The 5137-nt window shown below is 36.2% G+C and overlaps 2 protein-coding genes across 4 annotated transcripts in view; one reads left to right on the forward strand and one right to left on the reverse strand.

Annotated features, from left to right (window-relative positions):
• Positions 1 to 2932, reverse strand: part of LOC102680688 — a 56083-nt gene extending 53151 nt beyond the window's left edge. For all 3 annotated transcript variants that reach the window (XM_006608667.2, XM_006608665.2, XM_006608668.2), the window contains exon 1: positions 2776 to 2932. The gene's annotated coding sequence lies outside the window, so the exon portion shown is untranslated. The remainder of the gene's footprint in view (positions 1 to 2775) is intronic.
• Positions 1 to 5137, forward strand: part of LOC102670698 (midasin) — a 115876-nt gene that overhangs the window by 66772 nt on the left and 43967 nt on the right. The gene's annotated exons all lie outside the window — the stretch shown is intronic.

Below are 5137 nucleotides of genomic sequence, written 5' to 3' on the forward strand. Positions count from 1 at the left end.
ACATTTTAAAAATGACTTTGATGTTTTTTGCTATAGTTTGAAAAAAATGTTTCGAAATATGATTTTTTGTTACTCTTTTTCAAAGCTAATCTTAAACGAATATTTTCCTCTCTTTTTTTTTTATTTTTATCAATTGAAGATCAATATCTATTGTTTTTTTTTTAAATAAATCTTTTTTTTTTATCTTTGGATTGGATTGTTTAAAATCAATTTTCAAAAATTTTTTAATTTTTTAAATAGCTCCAGGCTTGTATATCGATTTTTATTATTCAAAGTGTTTAAATTCAAAAACTGTATTACTCCATTTTCAACCTTCGTTTTCTATATCATAAATCGTTTACAAGAAACATTAATCGACCGTTTAAACAAAAATACCGTATTATGAAAAAGACACGCAAAATGAAGAAAGAATATTTGAAATTGCTTCAACAAATAATATAAATAATAAAGTGAAGAAATAATATTTGAAATTGCTTCAACAAATGATATAAATAATTACAATAATCAAGATTTGCCTCGAACCTTCAAATATCCACGATCTACAGCTTTTTACCAAACGAGTTTTTTTTTTTAATTTCACCTTTTCCCCGATGAAAATATCATAAAACAGCAACGTCAATACGCGCGCACGCACAAACAGGGGAAAAAAGAGAAAAAAAGAAATTCATTTAAAGTTTCACAATTTCCATTAACCAATCTCTCTCTCTCTCTCTTTCTCCCCCTCCCCTGTCTTTCTATATGTCTCTCTCTCTCCACGTTCATTTCACGAAACGTAAAGCGCGCGAATCGTAAAATAGTTTCATAAAATGAGAAGGATATCCTTTCGAGTATCCATCGAGTTTGAAAAATATGTCCATGGATTTTACCATTTCGACTTATCACCGCGACGACGAGTTTCGATTGTTGATTCAATTGATCGTCTCGGCCCCCCTTTAAGCTCGATCCGAGAGTTAATTAGCGGCCCTCGATTCGATTGGGCCTCTGGAAGATTGTTTCGAAAAGTTGTTCCACCGATGACACAGTTCCATCCACATCATTGAAGAATGGAACGTTCAATTCATTTTTGAAAGGGGAGAGGAAGAGGTTGAGGGGAAATTTATTTATTTTTTTGCTTTCCTCTTTTTTGGATATTAATATTTTGGAAATTTAATTGTTGAAATCTTGTTCACTGTTTTTATCGAGCGGTTTAAGCTTTGCACGATGTGACGAAATGTGTGCCATGTATATATGAGATGTATGCATTTATTATGTGTGATCAGTTTCGTAAAAATTTTGAATTTTGCGTAATTTGAAATTTAATAATTTCTCGAATCGAGAATTTTGCCTCTCGTTGAATAAAAATAAGAAAAAGGGTGTCTTTGGTTTTTCCGGCCAAAGGCCGATCCAATCTCGTTTCTTTCGCCTGGAGGGGAGAGGAAATGAGATTCTTTTAATCTTAAATATTACGCTTTTGATAAGTCACCGACGATTGACCAGAAGAGGAACTGTATATACGAGAAATATCGTTGAATAATTATCTCGAATTCCCTGTTCTGTTCTGTTCACTCATCATCATCGTCAAACAAAATTATTTTAAAGATCTTCGCTCGATAATCCAATCTTTGCTTAATTCGATAAATTTGAAAAGCTTCGTTCGAAAGTAAGTTGGAAAAAAAAAAAGAAAAAAAAAAAGAAAATCTTTTTATTTACATCAAACAGTTCATCTTCTTATTCACGTGTCAAAATGAAACTGTTCGATCAATGTTTGTTTCTCGAATAGAAGAGCTTCAACTCTTTACCCGAGGCATTTCATTTCCCTTCTTTCATCCTCCCTCCTCCCCTCCCAGAATAATAAATTAAACGCGTGCGTAAGTAAAAGTGTTAACGAAGGAATTGCTTTTAGAAAAAAAAAAAAAAAAAAAAGTGGTGCAAAAGGAATTCATTTGATAAATTTGTTTTTCAAATAACTACTTTCCGACGCGAAAAAAGGGAAAGAAGAAAAAAGAAAAATATCGGGAAATTTATTCGAGAGAGAGAGTAATGCTTGAATTTCGACGAATTCCGGAGAAATTTTATTAATATCAATATGAACTTGAAAAAAAAAAAGATACCGAATAATCTTGGATAAAAAAAAATTATTCCACGATAAAATTCTTAAATTCATACCTCAAACTCGTCGTATCTAAATTGAAAGAGATCACAACGATAACGTAAAACAAAATTTGCCCACATTTTTTTATTCACAAGAGAGAATAATAAGAATGAACTACGAGGTAGTCATAAAAATGAAACAAAATATATATCGAATAATCTTGGATAAAAAAAGGCTTCCACGATGAAATCTTTAAATTTAAACTCGTCATATCGAAATCGAAGAGGATTACAGCATAGAAAAAAATTTTTTTATCCACAAGGAAAAATAACAAGAATATATTACGAAGTAATGATAAACGTAAAAAAAAAAAAAAAAAAGAAATATGAAGCCTGATCGCTCTCTTCGATCCCCACAAGATTAATAAAATCGAAAAGAAGAAAAAGAACTGGCAAAAATGCGACAATAATAAAAAAAAAAAACTCTCGTGTGCACAATCACCTTAACGCGTGATAAAAACACGCGGGCCGCGAGCGAGAAGACCGCCCTCGAAACGTGGGAAGGGTTTGATCGTCCCAATTAACAGGCGGCGCCTACGCAACCGAACGAAAAAGGACAAACTAATGAAGCATTAACCCAGATAGAGATCCCCCCCCCTCTCTCTCTCTCTCTCTCGCTCTCTGTCCATCCCGTCCACTCCTCACCCGGTCCAGCCAACCAAGAGGCAAGAGTCCCTCACTGCGGGACTTAAATCCAACCGGCTGTGAATCGTGATCACCGCCGATCCTCTCATCCCCCTACTGTCACGTCTTCTCCGGGGGTGTGTCTCCGCGAAGATTCACCATATTTACAAGCCACCACCACCACCACCACCACTACTACTCTACTCTACCACTTTTCTTTCCACCACCACAATCACAATCACCACGTTTCTCACAAAAACTTTTTCAACTTTTTAAACCTCTCGTTTCACTCTTTTATCCGCCACGTACACACACGTGCCGTGTCGTTGGCCAATTTTTTCAAATCGCCCACGATTCTTTAATACACACGCGCGCGCGTTCCTCGATGTTGGAGCGGGGAGTCGGAAGGCAGGAAGAAACGCGGCTACTGTTATCCGAGGAGGGAATGGAAACGATGGACGAGGAGGAGAGAGTTACAGACGAGTCGAGAGAGGAAGGATACGATAGGAGCGGTTCTCTCGGCTCGGGGCGCGAGAGAGTACTGAGTTCCCGAGTGGATGGATGGAGCTCACCGAGCTTCGTGAGACTGCACTCGCGGAGAGGGGGAAGACGGAAGCTCTCCGCTTTCTCTTTCTCCCTCCCTCCCTCTCTCTTTCTCTCTCCGGTGGAAATCGACGCGCGCGCGTATCTCGAGCGTGTTCTCGGTGTTGTTTCGCGAGCGAGGAGGGAGGGGGAAATAAGGGGGAGGGGAGAGTTAACAGAGGGACAGGGACTCGGTTGGCCGAGTGGCACTCGGGGCCTCGAACCCGACGACTCGTCCTGCGGGACGACGAGTCCCGACGCCTCCGCGCCGATTGTTCAACTGATCCGCTTTGTGTTCGGGGATAGGATACGAGTTTCGCGTGGCCAGGAGGAGGGAGGAAGGAGGGGGGAGTGAAAGGGGGAAGGGGGAAGGTAGAGAAGGAGGAGGTGGTTTTCAAAATTGCGTTCGTGTCTTTTGTTTCTGCGTTCCTTTTTTTTTTTTTGAATGGTTGTTGGAGCAAGGAGGAACGTGTGTTTATCGGTTAATTAAAATGAGTTTGGATTCAGAGATATTTGGTTTTGGATATTTGGTTGGGTTATCTCGAGGAATGAGAGAAGCGATGAGGATTGGAATTTCTTGTATGTGTGAAATAGGTGTTTGAACTCGACAATGGGGAAGACAAGTTTCGTAAAGTCGTTGTTTTGTGTGTATGTGTATGTATGTGTGTGTGTGTGTGTGTTTGTGTTTTTTTAAGCGTCGTTTGACTAGCAAGAGGATGAAAATGGAAAATGAAAAAGAAAAGCGGAAATTGTATTCTTTGAAAATTAGAAAGTATCATTTGTCAATTTTGGGATTAAATTTGAATATCATTTACTCTTTAAGAGTTTAAGCGTTTTTTGAGCACTTGTTCAACATTTACCGCAAACTCTACGTCGATTAATTTTGAATAAAGGAATGATAAATTCAATTTTAATATTGCTCTCTTTAAAAATTAGAAAATATCATTTATATATAAGATTCTTTTAGGATTAAGTTTCAATAATATTATCTTAAGTATAAATTTTAAATATAAATCATAAATCCAATTTTAATATTGTTCTTCTTTCAAAATTAGAAAATATCAAAACTCTTTTAAAATTAAGTTTCAAATATTATTACTTTTTAAATACTTATAGTTTCCAATTACTTGGACACTTATCCAACTGCAAAATCTGACTACTGATTAATTTTGAATATAAAGGAATGGCAAATTTGACTTTGTTGCTTTTCTCTAAAAATTACAAAGTATCCTTTATCAAGATTCTTTTGGAATTAAGTATCATTCCAACTTTGATATATTGTTCTAAAAAAATAGAAAGTATAATTTGAAATTTTTAAGTGTTATTCTTAAGTATATAAGTTTATATATAAGTTATTTGGACGCTAATTCAACATTTACCAAATTCATGGACAATTGTTGTATGCGTACAATCCTTGTGCACTGTTCGTTAACAATCGTCACGGTTTATCAGACCGCGATACAGATAGTGTCGTGCACTCACATTTGGTCCGATTACCGGCCAAAATATGGATCAATAGTTATTCGCAAACTGCCCCCAGGACTTGTATAATATCTTCCGTTATCCGTGGATAGCACACATGAACACGTTTTGCGGACAATCCTCCATCGATGTAGATCTCGATCGAATCATTTTTCTGGAAATTAAAAATTGACGAATATATTTTCGTTGCAATAATAAGTCTTTTATACAAATAAATTTTTGATATTCTAGTCTAAAAAAAAAAATTTTGCACGAGATCTTCTACTTCATTTTCGAAGAGTTTTCCCAATTGATTCTTTGTTTTTTTTTTTTTTTTTTT

The sequence above is a fragment of the Apis dorsata genome, unplaced genomic scaffold (genome assembly GCF_000469605.1).
Source record: "Apis dorsata unplaced genomic scaffold, Apis dorsata 1.3 scaffold_41, whole genome shotgun sequence".
NCBI classification, from domain to species: Eukaryota; Metazoa; Arthropoda; class Insecta; order Hymenoptera; family Apidae; genus Apis; species Apis dorsata.